The sequence below is a fragment of the Camelus ferus genome, chromosome 6 (genome assembly GCF_009834535.1).
Source record: "Camelus ferus isolate YT-003-E chromosome 6, BCGSAC_Cfer_1.0, whole genome shotgun sequence".
In the NCBI taxonomy this organism is placed as follows: Eukaryota; Metazoa; Chordata; class Mammalia; order Artiodactyla; family Camelidae; genus Camelus; species Camelus ferus.
Window position 1 is genome coordinate 39174601 of NC_045701.1, and position 23719 is coordinate 39198319.

General features: G+C 37.4%; 1 protein-coding gene and 1 long non-coding RNA gene across 5 annotated transcripts in view; one reads left to right on the forward strand and one right to left on the reverse strand.

Annotated features, from left to right (window-relative positions):
- The window catches only part of NPAS3 (neuronal PAS domain protein 3), a 799363-nt gene that overhangs the window by 16818 nt on the left and 758826 nt on the right, over positions 1-23719 (forward strand). The window lies entirely within an intron of this gene.
- Positions 554-5945, reverse strand: LOC116664224. The gene is made up of 3 exons (XR_004320625.1): positions 5603-5945; positions 4841-4845; positions 554-565 (listed from the first exon to the last, which is right to left on the reverse strand). It is a non-coding gene; the product is annotated as an uncharacterized LOC116664224 (long non-coding RNA).

A 23719-nucleotide genomic window follows, 5' to 3' on the forward strand; every position in this document is an offset into this window, starting at 1 on the left:
TGGATAAGATTTCTTGCTTTTATTAGATTAATGACTTTTTAAATAGATGTATCAGTCACTTATTGTTTTCTTTGAAAAATTCCAATTAATGATATTAATAGGTACTGCGAGGAGATAATTAATTTTTTTGCCTAATTTATACATATGTAGATTATCTAGTCCTATCTTCTATATATTATCTGTAGATGAAGAGTATTTTATCCCCTAAACTGATTTTGTGCTTAATTGTCAGTGATAATTTAACACCACTGATAAAAATATTTCCCCCTGAAAACACTCTGTTCCTCAAAAGGTACTTTTTCCATTTTTCTATTATGAAAACACTTAGGAAGGGAAAAAAGCATGCTGTAGTGTAGACTGGACTTCTGTAACTCCTTTGCCTCCCACTTCCCTTGTCAGAACCCTGTTTTCCCAAAGCTAATTTTGGCTAGGTGTTAGGAGATAATCTGATTAGAACGATTTATAGTTAGGAGTGAAGCTTTTTTCAGTTTTTTTAAAAAAAGAGACCAGTAATAACCAACGTTTTTAATGACTAGAGCACAGAGAATCTTTAGTGTGCTCTTGCCTGCCTTACCACATCACACATATATACCGCTTCCCAAGAGATGTATTAGTAATGCTTTGAAATACTTCTTCTGAAAGTTTAACATTTCATTGTGACATTGTTTTTAAAATAGTATGTTAATTTTCTTACATTATTGAGTATAAAAATGGATAAATTTCATGGGCTGAGTTAAATACATGCGTTGTACGTATCTTTATTGGTAACTTTTTTTTTTTTTTCTGTCTAGTTGAAAATCTCTCACTGTGGTAAAAAGCTACCACCAACAGAAGAGATGTAGAATTGGATGGTATGTTGTGACACCAAGGTTGGAAGTGTTCACTCAGTGCTGAAATAGAATTTACTTGTGGAATTTATTGTTGGCTATAGGGTTCTTTGTAGAAAGGCATCCACAGCAGGTGTTTAGACTTAGGTTGAACCAAACCACAGTAGACTTCACAAGATCCATCGCATTCCCACTTCTTCGGAAGTTAGGATCATTTACCAAGTCTTGTTCCAAGGGCAGACATTACCATCTAGCTATATTTTGCACTTATTCTCTTGCCGGCAGCATCTATTCTGTACGTAGTCATGAAGACTTTTGATAGGCCCTGAATGAGTATGGCCTCTCCTAACTTCAGCAGGAATTTTTTACCCTGGTCCATCAGTGTTATAGCAGTCGGTGTATGGGCTTCAAGGGCATCCAGGAATCTCCTGAAATGGCATATTCATACATTTTCATCAGTTACTCAAAGGGGTATATTTTCCATGAAACTCTGTGTCAAGAATTTTGAAGGGTCTGAGATTTTACCCTGCTTGCAAGCTGTTAAGTTGCCCTGCCACAGTTTAATGGATGCTGGTAGAAGATGCAAATCCCCTGGTTCAGAGATGAAGAAAAGTTCCGTACAGCATTAGTAGTAGTCAGGGTAACAACGTTCAATTCTCTGAGCCCCTGTTCCTACGGGGTGATGCAAAGAGGACCAGGGAATACCTGCACGTGCAGTTGTAGCTTGTGTTACAAGAGGGGCTTAGGGAACCTGAATCTTTTGGATATGTCTTCCCTTTCCTCTGGAGGGAGAAGCACTGGCTATATCCTCAAAGGCTGTTCTCTATACAAACAAACTTGAGCAGATAGTTTGGAATAAAGGACAGTTAGTGCCTTGCCTGCAAAATGTGCAGAAATGCAAGAGACCCATAGAGGCTTGTCTGTCAACACTCTGAACCACTGTTATGGAGGTTATTATAGAAGGGATGAGAGGATATAGTGGTGAAATAGTTCTATAATTTAGAGCTTCTTTAAGCCCAATGCAATGAGGTCAACTATTTGGAGAGAAAATGACAAAGGTTCCAAACATAATCTTCCCAAAATTGCATATGATGCAGGACCTCAAGCTTATGTAGGTTTAGCTGATTCAGTAGTGGATGCATCCTTAGATGTTAATACATTCACGTTCTCATGACATATCACAATGGATATCTGTCCTGTTTTGTAAGCATGCTATCTTCCTGGTTTGCTCTATTTATCCATAAGTTTTCACTTGCTGAGAGTTCATTTTGTGCATTTGAATTATATCATTCAAGTTTCTCCATCATTTAATTAGACAGGTTCTATCAGTATCTACAATTTATAGATAAGGTCGCAGTTAGTAAGGATTCGAAACTGCACTCAAACCTGTCTGTATTGACTTACTGTATGGTAGAGATGACATCCTTTTACCATACTAGCTTCCCTCTGACTCTTGTAGATTTGTTCTCTATTTTCAGTCTTTATTCTGGGGCTTCTCCACTTTCCTACATCACCTTCCTTCACCATAATGTTTTTCTCTTTTCGATGCCAACACATATGGGCCCAGTTGATATACTGCCTTTAATACCTTCCATGGACTTGTAAGTATTGAGTCTTTTTGCATCCCCAAATTATGGTAAGTCATAACCTTTCTTATATAATGATTTCATAATAACTATCTCTATAAAGCTAATGATTACAATTACATAAATAGATCAACCAAAAGTTTGCAGATCACACCTAGCATTATGCTAAGGTATTACGTTAAAGATTGCTATGAAGAGATTATGATCTTGTTTAGCAAGTTATAGTCTGTAGTCCTATTTTCTGCATAGTTTTTATAACATTTAATTGTAAATAGATTTACATTTTGTGAGTTATGGCAGCATGGGTCATAATGCATTCCTATATTTTGCACAGCATGGAACTTTGGCTATACCGTAATTTGTTGATGCAGCCCACTTACAAGGCTTGGTTAAAATAACCCATGGCTTCTGGTCAGTTCAGATCCAACTATAAATTAGGTGTTTACCTCCAATCAATGCGCAATGACTTGACACTTTGCTTTCCCCCTTTCCAGTCTTTTAGCCCAATTTTTATCCCAAAAGGTTTTAACAATACCATCCTAATATAACTTAATGAAAATGAATGATCAAAACATAGTCTAATAACCAATGAGACCACTCAGACTGAAATATTCTCTACTGGATATATTCCATAATTATTCTCTGCAATGGGGATGTTTACATAAATGCCAATCATATATCTGGAGAGCATGCTAAAATATCAGACTGGAACATGCTCTTGAGAAGGTGACAGTGGGATACAGAAATTGTCCGTCTGTTGATAAGCAGATCGTAGTTCATCATCAGAAGCTGTTGTTACAATTCTAGATGTCCACAGCCAGTACAGAGGACCATTAACCAAAATAATGGATGATGAAGAGATAAGTTATAGTTTCTTTTGTACTTGTCTTTCTGTATAGATTGTAACCCCTTTGCAAGGGAAGAAATTAGTCTCCTTTATTTTGCAAGCCCAGTGATGAAACACGTTCCTGGAACAGAGTTGGTGAATGAAGGAATGAATGAATGAATTCCAGTTCTAATTATGCCTATTTCATATTTACATTTCATTCCAAAAATCCCCCATATCTGTCAGAAATCTACAACCATCCTTTGTGTACTCTTATGACCACTGATCTAAAAAAGAAATTAATAGGGAAAATTAAGCATTTCATAACGATAAAATTTTTACCAATGCTTTGATATTTCTACTGTATTCTGGGTTTCAGAGCTGAATTATTTACATTATCTGTTCTGGATTCCGTGAAGATTATATTCCTATAACTCTGCAGAGAATAGTTTTAGGTTCAAGGTGTGTCAGGCCTCTCTGTTAAGCAAGGAATCCAAAAAATCAACTAGAAGCAAATATACCATTGATAGTTTACCTCCAAATGGTAACACCAAATAGATGAATTCTGGAGCAATGGAATATTTCCAATTAGAACCCTATTTAAACCTATTTTATAGTCAATTATAGTTCCATAAAACTTAAATTCCATTAATTCCATATTTCACAAAATTGTACCTATAATAATTTAAGTTGATTAGACCAAAATTAAAAATTCAATCATGTAAAATAAAACCGGTTACAAAGAGAGCTGACATCTTCCTAGGGATCTCTTCTGTAATAGCACAGCTCAGTCATCACACGGCCACTTGTACATAGTACCTATAACACAAATCTTTGTACAGAAAATCACATATAAGGATACACTGAAAAACTATGATTCATTTAGCTTTTTACCATGATTAATTAATAGTGGTGAAGATTGTGGCTTTCATACAAGCCAGTGGAGGGATAATATTTGATAAACTTTCTTGAACTTAATATATATAAAGAAATGAAATAATTAATGACTCTAGGGAAAGAGTGGATCAGCAGTTCAAATATACTTATTCCTTTTTCTCTTTACTCTGAACATTGCTCACTTTCCCCAAAGTTCATTATCTGTAGTCACTAAATTTTATCTTCAGGGCTTATCAGCCATATTCGGATATATTGATGTGTATCTTGAATAACTTTAGGAATAAAATTTAACTACAAATTTATTAATCTATGGGTAAAGAAGCACATCTAATTCCCTGAAACCGAAATGACATCTGACATGTTGATGTATATACCCAAATATGTACGCACGCGTACACACACACACACACACACAGTACAGATAGTAACAGAACTCTTGCCCTATATACACAGTTGGAAATTTTAACCAGTGTTAACAATGAAAACTCAGTCTAATGGGCAAAAGCTTTCTGTTTGCTCAGTGAGAGCACCAAGTTCAAGAAACAAATATAACCATGTGTGGCTGTTGGGTCTGATGCCCCAGTGTGGTGATGATTTTATTTATTTTGTTCTGATCTACTCTGGCTTCCCAACTCCGGGTAAAAGTGGTCTCCTCTATCCAATATCTATTTGGGAAGATTGCTCTCTTTCTGAAAAACACAGACCATCTCTGGACTGTGCTTTTCTACCTGGAAAATTTCAGCAACTATACATATGTCTTACAGTTTTAATAATATTTTAACAATTACTGCTTATTGCATTATTATGTGTCAGACACAGTTATAAGCTCTTTTGCACGTTATCTTGACTTTCTCAGCATTTTAATTTGTTAATTTGTAACTTACCTTTGATATCTTTAAGCATTACTCATTAAAAGAATTTATTTTCTATTCCAGGTATTTATTTTACATTTGAATTGTCTTTTAGAAATTATGAAAGCTATAAAATTTTCAGTTTTGTTTAACTGAGTCACTCTCTTACCCTTCTGTCTGTCAGTTTGAGGAATGTGCACTTCTCAATCCCAAATTTGGTGGTAAAATCAAAGTCAGCATTATAGACTTATGGAAGTTCTCATTTTCTCTGAGTTTTATAGGTTAGGACATTTTGTAACCTAAATATAGAAACTCTAGCTTTTGAATCATTGCAGTTACAGTCACTGCTCCCCACCCCAACTCAGTACAGGAAAGCTTCCGTGTAGCTTTCACGTTTGACCACTCTTCCTGTGCTTGTTTATCTCAGACTCACTCCGTATTTCCTTAAATATTTCATCATCAGTTCATTGAAATTTGGCACTTTCTGTTGTCAGGTGCCACCTAAAGTTTTGTTTTTCTTCTTGAAGAAACGTGTGACCCTTATTCTCTACATTGATTTTAATTTTTGTTATCTTGTAAATTCTTTAAAACGAAAGCTCCCCTCCACCCCAAAACCAAATTCTTCCAGAAGTGTTAATACCCTTTTTCTCATCCCATGAACCTACCCTGAGCTTCAGTTTTTCCTTAGCCAACTGTTCACCTCCCACCAGAGGTGACCTAACACCAGCAGACACTTGCAGTCTTTATCTCCATAATCTCTAGGCGGCATTTGACCTTTCTGATCACTCCTTCCTTTTTGAGACACCCTATCCCCCTGACTTCCGTGATACCGTGCTTTTGTGGCATTCCTCCCAGCTTTCTGTTTGTTGTTCAGAGTTCTGGCCTGATTTTCTACTCACCTCATTCTCTACTCCCTACAGGAGTCTGCCGTTCATTCCCAAGGCTCATAAAGAGAAAAAGATGCTGACAACACCACACTTGTTCATTTTTGGTCAGGATCTTTCCTGATCTCTAAACCCACATGCACAGTTCTGTACTGGCCATAGCCAGTCAGATGTTCCTTGGGCACCTCAAAAATCAAAGGGACCCAAAATTTAACTGTACAATGCTTGGTCCACAGTATGTGCTCAGCATGTCATATGTTAAATGAGTGAGTGGTACGTAAGTAGATGGGCAGGAAATGTAGCCCCAGAACAGACTCATGACTATGTGTTGATGGTGATACTGTTGTTTTGTTCTATCAAACTTTTTGCACATATATGCTTGTCTACCTTGACCGTCGAAATCTGGCCTGTCTTTCTAATACCTCTTTTGACCTCCTGGTGTCTGGACACAGTACTTATTTTGATTGATTCTTAAACTTGTCTCCTTATGCTTTGATGTTTCTGTTTCTAAACTTCTGCTTTACTTCTTATTCCCCAGAATCTACAAATTCTTCATTTCTAGATCTGGCCTGACTTTCGACAGGAGATGCCTGGTATTTACTCTGTGTGTGTGTGTGTGTGTGTGTGTGTGTGTGTGTGTGTGTGTGTGTGTGTGTCTGTGTGTGTGTCTGTGTGTTCATGCTTTAACTGTAAATCACATAAAGACTCCAAAGATGAGTAATGAGTCTAGTCATGTTAAGTTTGAACAATGGAAATAAGCTAACTGTTCAGAAAATTATGTTTTATGTTTACAGGAGTAAATACTTCACGTACTATAATTCCATTGTCATTTTGCCCTTTTTAGACTTCTTTTCTTTCATGGCATCTCCAGTTGGCCGGAATTGTGTTCTAGTCTTTGGTGGACACAGACTTAATTACGATGGTGATAGTGAAGGAGGGAACCGGTCAGTGAGAGACCCGTGCACATGCATGTGGTGCTGGCTTTAGAAGCCTCAGGCATGCTTCAATTCCTCAATAACACCATCACCACTTTGTGCTGAACTTCCTGAGCATCTTCAGGTTTTCAGAGGAAAACATCCTGTTTCCTGAATTTATCAAGTAGTTAAGTATGAATGTGGTGGTATTATCTATCGTGTTTCTCAGCTCAAGTATACTCCACAGAAGGGGACATGCTGACTGAAGTCAGGTGGCTTATGGAAAGGATACCCCGGGTATGTAAGGGACACGCCTCTTCTAATGTTTTATTTGAGCTTCCATTTACATCTTGTGTGAGTAATGATTAGCTGTTGAATTCTGTAGAATCTGGAGCTCTTCTGTCCTTCCGATTATGTGGCAGGGAGCTTTGGAAAGGAAGGGGATGTATTGGTTATAAGATATTAATCAAAACACATGGAAGACCTTTAAAATGGAGATTATCCAGGGGCATTTCCTTACTTTTATTTTTTTTGTATGTGTTTAAATAGCTTTTTTCCCACTGATTTAAATATTCTTTACAGTCATTAACAAACTCATGTAATGAGTCTGGGAGAGAAGCAGGAAAGACAGTATTTATTACAGTAGCCATGGAAAAGCCATGCCTTATTGTATGTTTGTATCCTTGAATATTTCTTGGAACAGGAGAAAAGTAAAAGTAAAATCCGGCATTAATATAAAAAGAATCTGTTCAAATACAAATAGAAACTGAAGACAGATATCTCTTCCTGTGCCCTAAAGGTAGTTGGCTGACAGAGCTAGCTTCTCAGACAAATCACTGCGAACACCCCAGTGTAATGCCAAATTATAGAATTTTTCTTTTTTGGGGGAAGCAGTTATTTTATGTACCATCATAGCTTTTACTAACTCAGAAATAATAAGAATGATTTTCCTCATTACTCTACCAGCTCATCAAATGTAGCCATATATTTGTTTGGGGTTTTAAACATTAATTTGGTCCTTTACTATAGAATATAATCTTTTCTTATCCATGAATTTTGTCTACACAAAATGTATAGTTATATGTTTAAGAAGGAATTAGGAACAAGCAAAGGGCATATATAAAACTTAATAGTGATCTTTTAAGAAATAGTAGGAGATGAAAACCTGCAGTAAAACAGCTTCATTTAATCCTAGGAACCCTGACAGCAGTGTGTTGTGTTTCCCCAGCATATGTGTTTAAACATATTCACCAACCTCTGGAAGTATTTAGAGAAGTGTTTGTGCTGCGTAATTCCCCACATAAATGGTAATTTCATGGCAGTTCTTGAAATAAACATTTTTAAACTTGAAAATATTTTGTTACTGTTTCTATTACAGAAACAAATATTTAAAACCCAAAGTAATACTTTACCAGTAATTTGAAGCCTAATAACATTTCTCTGAAGTATGTGAATTCATATCTGATTGTAGTGATGCCATCTTATGTTGGTTCTGCTGCCTTTCACACTTAATCCATATCACATGTTGTAATAAACTGCTCCATATCTCAAATTGAGGATGTGGCTGGATTATTCCTAGTGTCCTTACTGTCTGATCTCCTACATGGCCACGCCCTCCTGTCTTCATCATCATTGTCATCATCACCATGAAAAGGCACCATGTGTTGAATGCTTTTTGTGTCTCAGGCCATGTACTGAGAGCATTAAACGTCGTATCTCTTTTCATTTCCACAGAAACCTTCTGAGGAGGAAATCATATACCCATTTCACAGGTGAGGAACTAAGTCCTCTCCGCTAATCAGTTGTAGTCTTATTTAAATTCTTCAAAAAAGCTACATTTAATAAATAAAAAGTAAAAGAGTAAAGAGAGTGGCTAGAAGTTCAGATACAGAGCAGCATGTGATAGTCATTATCTAAGTGTTACCATAAGTTAAAATCCTTTTAAGTAAATAATCAAACACAAGTATAAAGCCCTCACATAATTTTCATTTGCAGTTATGGAGTCAAAAAAAGCAATTAGAGGAAAATAAAGCTTTTTTTTTTTTTTTAACAAATATTTTGGTACAGAGGTGTGTTGCTTCTTGCAGTCAGTGAGAAACTGTGTTTCTGTTTGAGGTAAGGCCTTACTGTGTTAAGGGGAGAAAGAGGACAGGATGGTAATGAAATATTTTGAAGAATGTCTTCCTACCTGTAAAGGAGAATGCCCCCCAAAATGAGTTAGTTGATTAATATTGATTTGAATTGAAAAATACAAGACTGATGTTTATTTTTTAAGTTGTTAAAAATGAATTTTGAAACTATTAAGCACTCCTGACTTATTTCAGACTGCAAGTATAAAGTCAGCATAAAGTCAGAACTAGGCAAACCATTTAATAAATGATTAATAAATGATGAAAAATGTTATCTTAATAGGAAGAGTTTGTACTTACAAGTGGAACTGTTTTAAGCACAAGCATTAACAAGAGATAGGTTACTAGCATTATATGAAATCTAAGAATATACAAAAGTTTAGGTATTTATATCACAATGTTAAGGCACATATTTACTTCTAATTCAAGATTCCTTCATCTCCTTCTCTTCTGAAAGCTGTTTATTGTTTAAATGGGAACTATCCAGTGGCTTTTCTCATTGTTATGGTGATTAGTGACGATCCTGAAGAAAGTCTAGATAGAATTTAATGATAAAAATGACACTTTTTGGGGCTAAAGAAGTTGCTTTAAAAATGCAAGTGGTTCTGAATGCAAATAAATAATGGCAAAAAAGGTCTTTTCTGTGTTTTCTGTAAGAAGCCCCATATTAGCTATCTTTTAGATTTTAAATTCAGAGTAACATTTGATAAGAGGAGCTTTGCCAAGTGGAAAGAAGACAACAGATAAGGACATTAAATTGAAATAAAGAGCTGCTAAAAAAGATAATGGTTCAGGCTGTTCCACAGCAGTTTGTAGGGGTTGGGGGAGAAGAGAGAAACTTTGAGTCTGGGTTCTTCAAGCTTTTTTGAAGAATGGTCACCTTTTACCTGAGTGCTGGCTGCAGGGAGAGGGCATGGAGTGGGTGTGACCTACACAGTTGACACTGAGGAGGGTGTACTGAGTTCCTACCCATATGGTGGCTGGCACCTTCCAGCGAGCCCATCTCCTTCCCATTTAAGAGCCATTTAAGAGACAGAAGCAGTGCTAAGATCAACTCTGAAGTTAGAATAGAGCTCTCTCCATTTTAATGTTTAAATTGATTTTACACTTGAAATTAATATTCACTATTTAGTTAGAACTTAGTATGTGATTCAGTGAGATAAGACATGAAAAATGCTTTATAGATTATAAAATTTTATATAAATACCAAATAAAATGACAATTGTGTGGTATAAAAATCCTAGTGCTTAGTATTTAGGATTTTTGTTATTGTTACAGAAAAAAGAAAAATAGACTGGGGAGGAGCTGTGGTTTGGGAGGCCTGAGATGCCATTAATTAATGGAAGATGCAGTTTTTCACTGTTCTTCCTCGATATACCTGAAAATTATATTCAAAGAATAATTATTTTGCTTTCACTAAAATGTGAGTTCCAAACTCATCACACTTATGAAGATAATGATGGACTATGGACAAAATGACTACTCATCTCCAAAACATTATCGTCTCCAACTGGGAAATTTTCTGTAGCTCTGTTTTACTTTTTACGACACTAAAAAAGTGACAAATATTCATTGATTTAGTGGTTACTGTATGTTAGACTCTGTGCTAAGAATATCTTATGCATTATTCATTCCTTTTCAGCCCTATGGGATAGGTGTTATTGTTGCCATTTTATAAATGAGGCTGCAGTAGAACAGAGAAGTTAAGTAAATTGCTTAAGGTCACACAGCTAGTAAATTTTATAGTCAGGATTCTAGCCCAGATCTCCTGGACTCCAGATTCCAGGTTCGTATCTGATATACTAGATATAGTAAATAGGCTGAACTCCCTCCCCCATTGTTTTGACCATGTATTTAAGTTAAAACATGCAGTTGTTACATATGCACATATATTGTGCTGTAAATAGTGGAGAAAAATGTATCTCAGTGAAGACATTTAAAATTCCATATGAGTAGAGGAAATTCTGAAGGTTTAATGGAAGCATCTACTGTAAATCAGGTAGCCTACTTATTCTGCCAGAGCAAGGGTTTCTCTATATTTTAAAAGGTGTAATTAGAGAAGCATAAAGAAATGGCAGTTGTGAAAATATAACAAAACAGAGTATTTTAAAAAATTCTTAGTATACATGCCATATAATGTAAATGCACATAAAATATTTTTATTTGAATCATTGGTATTAAAATTCCCAAGATGAGACAGGTTGGTGTCCTGTATATGTATTAAGCTATATTATGTCAAGGAATTTACCAGTTTTATACTTGGAATATAATTACTGGCTGACATGTTTCCTAAATCCAATACTAAAGTATATTAATGGTACCTTTTCAAGTTTTAAATCACATTACTTTTCACAACCAGCACATTTACACAGCAGTGCTTATTGTCTAACAGTTTCTGAGGGGCAGGGATCTTGGAGCATCTCCCTGGGTAGTTCTGGCTCAGGGTCTCTGATGAGACTACAGTCAAATGCTGGCTGGAGTCTTGCTCCCAAGATGGCTCAGCTCACGTGGTTGTTGACAAACCTCAGTTCCTTGTTGGATGTTGGCTCGAAGTCTCATTTCCTCGCCTTATAGACCTCTCCTCCAGCTGCCTAGTGTCCTTATAGTGGCAGCTGGCTTACATCAGGTGGAGTGAGGAGAGACAGGAGGAGGGTTGGGGAGCAGAGGAGGGAACCTTAATGGAAGCTGCAGTCTTTTAGAACCTAAACTTGGAAGTGTCATATCAGGTTCCGTTGGTCAGAGAGACCAGTCCTGCTACAGTGGGGCCTGGAACTGCACAAGAGTGTGAAATGCTAGGAGGTGAGGGATTACAGGGAATCATGCTGGAGGCTGATTGCCACAGCAACCATTTCTTTAGGGAAAAAAATTACCAATACTGTCCTAAAATTTTTTCTTTTAGTTGAAGTGTAGTTGATGTACAATATTATATGTTACAGGTGTACAATACTGTGATTCACAGTTTTTAAAGGTTATACTCCATTTATAGTTATTATAACATATTGGCTGTATTCCCCATGTCGTACAGTATATCCTTGTACTTTATTTCATACCTAATAGTTTGTACCTCTTAATGCCCTTCTCCTATATTAGTCCCTCCCCTTCCCTTTCTCCACTGGTAACCACTAGTTTGTTCTCTGTATTTGTGAATCTCTTTCTTTTTTTTTTGTCATAACCACTAGTAGTATTTTTCAGTTTCCACATATAAGTGATATCAGACAGTGTTTGTCCTACAGTTTTTATGAGGAGATATGGCTCATGTTGTGTTCCAAAAACTGTGGTTAAAAAAAGGTCTGAACCAAATTCTCTTCCTACCTTGGAGATTTTGTTGAATTGAATGTGTAGGTTTAGATAGAATTTGTTACGTCAGACTAAAAACCAATTTTATAATGAAAAAAACTATAGGTGCTGGATTTGAATATCTGCTTTCTCATTTCCCACTGTGCCACTTCTGAATCTCAGCTTTCTTATCTGTAAAATAAGATTAATATTAGCCTTGTAGACTTGCAGATCCTAGTTGCAAAAATCTTAGTCTGGTGATGAAAAATCAATGGTAGATAGTGGAATTGGTAGGTGCATGGACAGAAAAAATAAAATTTGTTTTCAAGAACATTTTTAAAGAAAAAATGCATTAGAAATTCATTAATTGTTGCACTCTGCCATAATTCAAAAAGATTATCAGCCGGGTTTGCTTCCTATAACTAAATAAGTAAAAGGGAATTCATGTTACTAATAACTTAATATAATGAGGCTAATTGAAAGGAGCAAAAAGACACAAGTCTGCAGGTTGAATGAGACATGAAATTAAAACTGTTTTTAAAGGGCATTTGCAATAGTGGAGACTAAAATTTTAAAGCACATTTAGATATCTGGCTATTAATAAAAGTAATTTTGTAAAACTGGGAAGGACATTTTAAACACAGGATAAAAAGAATCAAAAGCCATTTATGGTAAAACAGACAAACTTGTTTTGATTCTCTGCTATCAGTTTGTCCTAGGCTAGAACTAGGTGGATTAAATGAACATCTGAAAATTTTCACTTTTTGAAGAGAGGCAAAATGTTGGTCCTCACAGTCTTGTTGCTGCCTTCAGTTGCTTCTCTGGCCCTCAAGCTCCATGACTTCATTAATTTTCTGGCCCAGAGACTTAACCAAATGTGTCCGTTTTGAATCCTGTGCAGTTTCGTGACTTTTCCTAACCTCTGAATAATGAATGGATTTTATTTTTACTTTTTATTGTTAATAAAATATCTATATTCATAAGAGTCCATTACAACACACACACACACACACACACACACAATTTAAAAACAGTGATAAAAATGATTACCTTGCTGGAGTTGTTTTTTAGGGCTGTTGTAACAAAGCACAACAAGCTAGGGGGTTAAACATTAGAGCTTTATTGTCTGACCATTCTTAGAGGTCAGACGTTCCAAGATCAAGGTGTAGGCAAGGTTGGCTCCTTCTGAGGACTCTGCCAGAGAATGCATTTCATGCCTGTCTCCCAGCTTTTTCCTGGTGGTTTGCTGGAAATCTTAGGTATTCCTTGGATGTATCACCCGCGTCTCTGCCTTGGTCTTCACATGGCCTCTGAAGTTTTCCCTTTTTATAAGTACACTGGTCATATTGGATTATGGCCCACCCTAACGACCATAAATGCATCCGTAAAGACCCTGTTTCCAAATAAGTTCACACCTGAGGTGCTAGGGGGTTAGGGCTTCCGCATATTACCCACCTGGGGTGAGACGGACAGCACCGGCACAGAAGCGACCACCCAGAAGTGTGCAAGGCCTCTCCTCCCTGTGGTGGTGACGATTTGGGCTTTTGTGAAAATGGTTTCCATCTTTTCCTTTATAGACTTAACCATTTGTGTATCATCTCTAACAAAATATATGGCTTTTGTTTAAGGTTTATTTTAGGAAACTAATAAGTTTTAAAAAGTAGGCCTGAGAATGATTTGCCAGGTATACTGTTATCTTCAATTCCCTAGGGGCAAAGTTTATTAAAAATGCCTACTTTTACAGGTGAAAGTAAATACCTTAAAAATACTTAGAACTTTCAGCAGGAAAAACAGAAGCAGTAATATTTGTTGCTTCATTAAAATGAGCTCCATTTTAGATCACATTTTAACTTTTTAATGTAGACTGCCTCATCAGTTGATGACTAATATTTATGTAAACTTTTCTGGAGTATATTTTATTTCCCAAGTTTGTTCATATTTTAATGAAATCCATGATCATGTTTTCCAGACTTTTCGTTACTCAAAGTATTACATTCCTTCTAGACCCATTTTGAAATATTTTAATCTAGTAAACAGCACTTACTAAAATATATTCACATCTTGCCATTTCTTACTAGTTAGTGATAGATGTCTACCAGTGGGACCCTTGGTCAGCCTGAGATATAGTCTCTGTAGTAAAACACTGCCAGTGTAACACTATTTAAAATCAAAGAAACTTGATGTTTTAGTTACCTTGTTCAGCCTTATTTAAAACAAATCTAGGACTTCTGTCAGCTTAAAAAATTGGGGATAGTTTATACCCATTATTGCCTTTGAAGATTCCTAAAGATCAAGGTTACGTACGCAGTGTCGCGGTTACGCAGTGTTGCACGCACGCAGGCACACAGAGTCTTTGCCTAAGTCTGCAGCAGGAAAGAACAATTAAATTCCTTGCAGTCACATTGGTGTTTTAATCGAAGTCGTCAATCCCTTAAGTGCAGATGGTTGCCAAATTTCAAATGACCCATAATAAATCCAGCAGGTTGCCGCTCTTCACCCATTGCTCTCTCATTTAAATCCCTGCTCTGTCTACTGTAAGAAAAGAGGTAAAAAAGCAACACTTTGCCACGTGGTAGATCCTTCATATTTCTTTGCTGAACGAAATGCATTTTTAGAGGGGCCCTTGAGAATTGTGAGTTCGGGAATAAAGAGGAGTGGTGGAAGGACTGGGGTAGGGACGCTTACCCCCAAAGTCCGCTCACTTCAGACTGGCTTCAGAAAGCCTCCCCCTCAGATGGAAGCTGCTGCCCTGCTTTACTTGAAATGCTCACCTCGCGTTGAGGGGTGACGGGACTCGGCAGTCAGGTACATTGGGGTGGTGCACACTCTCTTTTTACAAGGCTGATACTTCTGGAAACCACCCTTACAAATGAGTGCGATCACGTTGCTCTCTTTCTTCTGAGGTGAAGAGAGTTTTGCTTGGGGGGTTAGGGTGGGAAAGGTCATGATTTTGATGATGGTGAGGGACCCTCCTGTTATGTAGGAAGGGGAGTGGTTATGAACATTTGAATAAGACACTTTCAGCTTAGTATCAAGGAAAGATTCTGAGAACATACTCGTCTATTTGGAGTTTTTGCCTTGAGCTAACTCCAAACCCAAACAAGGAGAGGGGTAGCACGAGGTTGACTTAAATTTTTTTTTTAATTTCCTTTTTCACTGACTTAGCGTTCATTTGGGAATATTTGGTCCTTAATTCTGCCACATGAAGGTTACACAGGTATCTGAGGCTGACTAGATCGCAATCTTAAAAGCTATTTGTTTGAAAAAGGGTTCCAAGTTTCCTACAAAAATGTACTTTTAGAATTTCATTTGTTTGTAAGTTTGAAACTGCTTGTAAACAAAGATCTGTTTCAGTTCTACAAGCGTATCTTGAATTTTGAATGTCATTTCTATAGCAGGGATACCTAGATTAAGTAACCCTTTCAAGTGCTGACATCTGAAGTAGGCCAGAGGGTATAATTTAAGTGAATATATATCTATTTTCTACAATAAATTACATTATCTGAAGTCGCAAACTATATCAAATGGATTTCTGCTCCTTTGGCACATAATATGTTGCCTTGCACATAGATTAATAGATTAATGTTGAGGAATGAATGAGTGAATGGTTCTATACAGGTAGAATGTATAAATAGAATCTACACAGGAGCCATTTCCATAGGGAAATCTGTGAGTTTGATTATTGTTGTCTAAGAGACAAAGGAGGTTATCATTCATTATCAGTAAATTCATTCAATAATTATTAAACTAAACACTTAAGATTGTTAGTCACTCTGCTAAGAGCTTTGTAGGGAGCCAAGATAAATGAAACAGGACCTCCACCCTCAAGGAGTTCACCTTCCAGTAGGAAAAAAGTAATAATAATCATACATAAAAACGTAATAAGACTTTATACAGATAAAATGCTTTGCTAGTTCAGAAGAATAAGAATAATTCAGATATTTGGTGACATTTGAATGCGTTTGGAAATGTGATGAAGAAAAGGAAGGTACGTATCAGTAAGGGATATTTTTCCACTGCAGACAACAGGAAAATTAGCTAATAATGGCTTCAACAAAGATCAGTTAGTTTTTTTTTTCAGTAATGAAACATACAGAAGTAGGTGATTATTGGTGTTGGTTTAACAACCTAACAAAGACAGAGCTGCTTCTTTTGGTTTCTTCTCCTTAATTAGAAGGTAGCTACTCCAGCTCTACCATGTCTGGTCTCAGTGAGGATTGGTGAGGACTGGTGGAGGGACAGCCGCTTTCATGCTTTGTGTCAGGAAAGCATAGAAGGGCTTTTCCAGAAACCCTCAGCTTACATCTCAGTGATCAGATCAGTACAACACGGTCACCCTTATTCATCATGGTATCATCCAAACTATGCCAGAAAATTATTTTTTAAAAAAGTTAAAACCAAAAATAACACTAACAAACAAACTAAATAAGTTTTTTTTAGTGTTACTAATGAGAATAAATATAGAAAGGTGTTTGATCAACAATGTTAGAAATCAGTAGATAATCAATCATGATCTCTAGATTTGTCTGTTGTTACATGATATTGGTAGAGTAGTTTTCTACTGTTCCATACTAGCAAAATTTAATATTAAGTTCTGTAACAAGCACTTGAAAGATTAAAAATTTCTAATAGATGGAGCTATTTGAATAAAGAAACTTTTGCCTCTATGTCAAGTATTTTAATACCACCAGTGTAGAGAACAGGTATTAACAGCTGTGTGATTCCTTGTCTTCTTTTGAGAAAATATGGTTGTTTTTTTCTTTCAGTTTCTAGAAGGGTCTTGTTTCCATTATTTCTTTCAAATGGTCATGGTCACCTTTGTTGATGTTGTCAACAGAGGAGATTTATAAGAAGCCTCTTTGCTGTCTTTAAATCACTGGACCAGTGAGTTGGAGCAAAAGGTGCACACCATTTCTTAGTATATTTGTATCATATCAGTTTTTATTTTTTAAATTGTTAAATATTTGTAATCTTTTTAGTGGAGGAGTGTGAAGTCCTTTATAGGAAAGGAAGACTAAAAATGCAGCAGATCGTGGAGGATGGGTAGTTAATAGAACAAAATACCAACAAACAGCTCTGCAGTTTTGACAGCATTTCTACCTCTTAGAAGTGACCTTCTTCATTGGAGGTTTTTTGTTGCTATTGTGGTGGTGGTGGTTGAGGAGGCGGGGTGTGGGTGTGGGTGTGTGTATTTATGAGCTTTGCCAGAACCACTCTAACCTTAGACTTTTCCTTCTTCTGACCACGTTGGGGGTTACAACCAGGAAGGAGCAAAAGCAATCAGCTCCTGGGGATTGATGTACATCAGGGCTTTCAGACATCAGGGTACATAAAAATTCTTTGGGGAGGCTTACAGTCCTTCTGGTTAAGTCAGGCAGGAATGGAGACTGGGAATCTCCAGTACTTCAGACAGTTCTGATGTAGGTGGCCCCTGGACTCCACTGTAAGAAACATTCATGTAGACAGAAAGTGACCTGGTAGGGGCAGGTCAGGAGACAGCTCTCAAGCCAGGTCTTTGTGTGTCTCACCTGCTCCTGATCTCTAAAATCAGGGTTTCCAAGTGGGATGTGCTCACTCTGGGGGATTTGCAGGAAGACTTGTTTTGGTTCAGGAAACAAATAATGAAACTTGGACTTATGTTCACTTTTTAACTTTGCCTCTTAAAATTTAGTTCTTGTTTGTGTTTCATAATACGCATGCAGTATTAGTACAGTTGTACATGTTTATGAATGGTATATTGATGCTTAAAGGCCGATTCTAGAAAATGTTTTACTGATAGTGGTGTACAATCAAAGATGTTTGAAGATTGCTGCTTTAAATGATTTACCAGGCACAAATCCATACCTCTTTCCTGCTCTTCCCAAGAATTTATTGTTCCTTAATTGTTTCTCACTTAGGAGTGGACATTAGTTAATGCCTCTGTTATTAGCATATACATACACACAGAGCATCCCTGAAGATTAGAGGAAAGCGCTTTACAGTTTATCTCAGGTGGCAGTACCTGTGAACTAAGGTTAATTATCTGATCTGAGACCTTTATTTAAAAAACCCCTACTGACAAGTTAGAAGAAAGAATCAAGGTAAGTTCCAGCTGTCGGATTATGGCCATCTTGTCAAGCATGTGCAAACCTAGCTGTCTAGTCACAGCCACCCAGAGAGTGGATGAGTGCAAATGTGGATTTTCTGCAGCCGTAACTCATTCCTTGTCTTTACACCTTGAGTTAGCCCCTTCTCTTCTGTTCTCAGAGGACTCTTTCCCATCAAGTATATCTCTCCAAGGTTAAAAAAAAAAGTCACTATTTTCACTGCATTACAATTACATTTGAAAAGATATGTTTAGATTACACCAGCTATAAAAACTCCAGTTATCACCATCATTATAAATATAGTCTATTAGGTAAACTTTTCATTTCCCTTGTTTGGAGCTGGCAGCATCAAGATTTTGCCTCCTCATATTTTCTGTGATTTAAAACAGATTGCAGGCTCCAAAGATGCCATAATTTTTCTAACTGGTTCCTCTAGTTGCTATTTCTAGACATAAGACAATGGTAATTTTTTAATAAGTTTTGTCTCTGATGCACACACACATACACCCCTATTTATTCAATTGAATTGTCAGTAGAGGGGGAAAAAAACACATAAAATTGCTGGTTTGAAAAATTTCAGCAGTTTCTGTCAATATCGTCATTCTTTTAGTAGCCACACAGCACAGGGAGTGTCTGCAGAGCTGAAATCTATTTTGGGGTCTCATTTAAAAAATTTATTTCTTCTTTTAGTGCTACTTTTTCCTGGTATTTCTCACAAGTTTTATTGGATGGGTCTGGTTAAATTGGAGAGGAATGGTAAAATGGAGTTATAATGTTAATATAATTAACCACTAATAATATTTATTGCAGCCTCATGTGCCAGGCACTGTGCTAGGTGCTTTGTTGTATCAGTCAGCCTTTACAATGACCATTTGAGTTGGGTGCTATTGTTATTATCCCATTTATAGAGGAGGAAATGGAGAATTGGGGAGGTGATAAAACTTGCTGAGTCACTGAGCTAGTATGCTGCAGAAGAGGCTGGATTCCAGATGTGCAAAGCTCTGTTCTTTCGCAGGGTGTATACATCGTGCTTTGACTTTTTTGTAAGATTGAGAGCTGGGAGTTGAGGTGGGGACAGGCTACTTTTGGGAAAGTAAAACATGTGTTACCTACCCCAAGGGAAAAGCCCAGAGACACAGCTGGGGGCAGGGCCATGCCTTCTACAACTCACAGAGCATGACTTTACTTATAGTTGAAGTGAATGATGTCCGTCCCGTCCCGTCCCCCCCGCCAAGTTGTGCAAAGTGGTGGCACTGCTGGGAGCTTCTGTCTCAGATACAGGAACTTGGAAGGGGTAGTGGAGTTTGTGTATCTAAACCGTAGCTGTGTATAGATCTGGGCGCTAGATGTGGGGTACAGGAGAGCTCCCAGATTTCACGGGGGAAACTGGGTCTCTGGCATTGGAGGGGCTCACTAGATGTCTAATCCTTCAGAATTCCTTCAGAAATGTTCTGTTTTCACTTTTGAAACCAGTTTTTAATCCACAGATCCAAGACTCTTAGTATTTCTCTATGTAACTTTACTACTCTGTAAAGTGAGGCGGGAAGCCTCATAAAAAGACTGGCAGGACCCCTAGGCAGGGCCGCTGCTCTCCTCCCAGCACCATCTAGTTCCCTGGGCTAGAGGCTTTATCTCACTTTTTGACTCTAAAGCAGCTAACTTTCACCTAGAATTCTATTGGTTCCCTGAGCTCACTTCTGATTGGATATTTCCTTCACTCCTGATTGGTTATTACTCTCACCTCTGATTGGTCCACTTCCCTAACTTCTGATTGGTCCATTTGTAGTACTTCATTTGCATGGAGCTCACTCCTGATTGGTCTATTTCTACAAAGCTTGTTCCTGGTTGGTCAACTTCTGTTATACTTTATTTGCATATGATGTTGCAAAGTGTAAAACTGGCAGCCTATAAAAGGCCTGTGTAAACCGACAGTTGGGGTCCAGAGCTTGAAGTGTTAAGTCCGCTGGGCCCCCTGGTGTAAGAAGCCTGAGTTCTCCAACTCTTCCAGTGCTGCTTGGTCTCTTCCCGGGATCCAGGTTGCTGTCACAGGTGAGCTGCAACACCAAGCTGTAAGACATCTTTCCGCAACAAAGTGGAAATGGTAATTATTTTGTGTACTAGACAACTGTTGGCTGGATTAGTGAGAAAAGATCTGTAAGTGGTTGGTTATTATTTTTTTTTCCCAAAGATAAAGTAGCAGGTAGTTACTGCATTCAGTTTTAGATTAATATTTTCCTCAGTTTCTAAGGTGACTACCTTTCAAGACGGTATAGGTGTGATTTTTGTTGAGTTCAGGGGTCAAGAATCCTATCTGTCTTCTGTTTGTATCCAGCCATCCCTGGAATATCATAAGAATTTAATGAACAATTGCTGAGAGATTTACAATTGCTCAACTCTTGTGAGCCTCAGTTTTTTCCTTATCTATAAAATGGGGTAATAGTGTGAATCTCATAGGGTCCCTAGGCGATTACACTGGATAACATCTTAAAGAGTTTAGGAGAGTGCCTGCTATGTTGTAGGCACACAATAAATGTTTGCTTTTAATATTGTTGTTATTCTGCTTATTACTGTTTTTCTCTAGAACATCTGGCTCTGCCACTTAAAACCTGTGTGCCCTCCAACAGACTAGTTGAGCTGAGTCCCAGTTTCTTAATCTGTAAAATGGGGATACTAATGTTCACTCCACTGATCGCTGTGAAGTTCAAAGATTCAGAACTAACAGTTATTTAGTGCCTGTTATGTGCATCAGTGAATTAGACATGTTTTCTCATTTAATCCTTGCAAAAATCTCTTGAGGGAGATACTGTTGTTTTCATTTTAAAATTTAGAACGCTAGGGCTCAGAGAATAAAAGTTCCAGTGGAAGGCCACATAAGCAGTAAGGAGCCATTGTCTGTCTGATGCCACCCTCCTGTCTTCGCCATCTCCTGTGCTTCAGACATTCACACTCTTTTAAGCCGTTTAGAAGGCCCATACATGTCTGCAGGCCATGATTTGTGACATCTTTCTTCGGGTCTGAGGGCTGCAGTGTATCAGGACTCCCTAGCCTCAATTGCTCTGTTTAGGTATTTAAATATAACGTTGAGGGACTCACATCCCCCCCCCCCCCCCCCGCGCCATTCTCATTGTTTAGACTTTTTTCCCCCAGCCTAAAAATACTGGTTCCTGAATTTCTCAGGTCAGGAAAGAGTAAAAAGAGTAAAAATACATAGCGAAATCTTGGAATGAGGTCCCTTCAGTGTTATATTGCCCATTTTGTGGGCTTTGAAGTGATGATTTAGTGAAAACTGCTACTAAACCAGGAGGTGAGTTTAGTTTTAGAATCATGCCAATTGACTTGTCAGAAACTTTTTTTTTAAAGAAGAAATGACATACTATTATGTCAATTCTAAAGCAGCTAAGTAGAGTTTCTGTGAGTGTTAGAATTTTGCTGGAGGATCATGGTTTTGGACATATCACATATCCAGAGACCTGGAAGTGAAGACTAGCTGCTTTATCACCATGTTTTTCCCGGGAGTGTCTTAATTAAAAACCAATTTGAGAAATAAGAAGAATCCATTTCTTGCTTGAAATATTGTGTCTCTGACAGGCCTTTCCTTGCTGGAAGTCATCCCAAAGTTGTTTGGAGTGTCAGGTTCAGAGTTAATTGGGTTTTCCTATCTAGTGAGAAGAGGTGGCTCTTTTATTTTTGGTCTGTTGTTCCCCTGGTTGTGAGCTTTGGAAAGGTTTGACTCAGGAACCACAAGATACTAACACAAGCACTGTATTTTTGATTTAGTATTGATTGACAGGTCTCTATTCAATGTAAACAGTTTGCAGGGAGAGCTGCAGTGATAGGAACGGAATTTACGGTTAAGAACATTCTCCTGTATGATGTAATGGTTGTTTCACATTAATCAAAGTGAAAAGGAGGATATTAATTTTTTTGGAGTGAGTTGTAAATTAGAATACATTGAGAATAATTAAATTGTGTTTTTGTTTAGGTTTTTCTTCTCGGATGCTACCATTTCCGAGAAGAGAACAGTTCATGTGAAAGTGTGAATAAAATTCAGGGAGTAGCATCAAGGACCTCTGAGCCCAGGAAGCTGAGTTTGGCAGTGCTAATTTGTATTAAAGTTGTTGTTGCATGACAGCCGGAAAAAGATTTAATGCTTGCCACCTGAATCAAGGCACGGAACATTGGTTTCTATAACTGCCATGAATTTGAATCGAGGCCAGTATCTCTAAATTTGAAATAAACTGATACTCTGTCTTGAAAGAAGATACAGGCCACTTATGTTGTGGAAAGTATTTAGAAAATAGCATTTCAATTTAATTTTTTAGCTATATACACATATATACATACATATATATATATATATAAACACACATATATTTTTCAAATGTTTAGGCTCCTCAGCTCTGTGGCCTGGAGTGGTTCTTGCTATTAGAGGTTCACACAGGAGAACTAAGAAATGCCTGCAGCCATTTATTATCCACTTCCAGCCAGGAGTTAGCAGTGAGTTTGCACCAGGTTCCAGGTTTGGCGTTTCTCCTCTTACCACAGAGGAGCTGCTCACTTCATCAGAAAGTCATTATCCCTCTTGGATGTCACTATGGTTCAAAGTATTACAGTATTGCTTTAGGAATTCAGATTTTTAACCCAGCCACCCTGCTGTGGTAAAACCTTAGAGCCACCAGATGCAAAATCCATTCACATGCCTAGCACAATAAAAATGATGATGACAATAATTCATATTTTGCATTTGCAAAAACATCTTTCATCTGAAGGGCTTTTGTAAATGGAACATGCATCTTGAGACTGCTTTTTAGAAGGTGATCTTTGAGCCCAGTGTGGAAGTGATCCACCCCGGAGGTGAACTGTGGTGGTCATTTAGTTATTTTTAATGGATACATATTAAGCACACTTATGTCTCTGTGCTGTCCATGTTTTGATGAGAAACTACGTAAATTATATGTTACATTAAAATTTTCAGACATTATTTTTATTCTTGCTGAAAAATAATGTGTTCTTTTGATTTGAAAAATACTCAGAAAGTTGACCATTTAAAAATAAATCTTGTCGAGCTTTTTTTTTTGAAGCCATAAAGGATTCCCTTAAAGTGTCACATAGATGTTTCTCAGGTGTACTTACAGCAGCATGTATCTTATTTCACCATCTCCTTGGGGTGGTAGGAAGAGCTTCAGCAGCAGACGGTCTCGATGGGCACAACCGAAGCACACTCAACTCCTAACTGCACAAATGCAGATAATGTCAGGCCAGTTTCTCGTCTGCTTACACTTTCTCCCTAAATGAGGTCGTTTCTTCCTAGGGTGTCAAATAGGAGCTCTATGCCCATGGCTCATTACGTTGCATCTCTGCTTCCTGTGTCTCCCATGTTTCTACTTTATTTTTCTAACATTCTCCTCTCTTGAGGTATCGACCCAGCATCTCAAATTCCAAA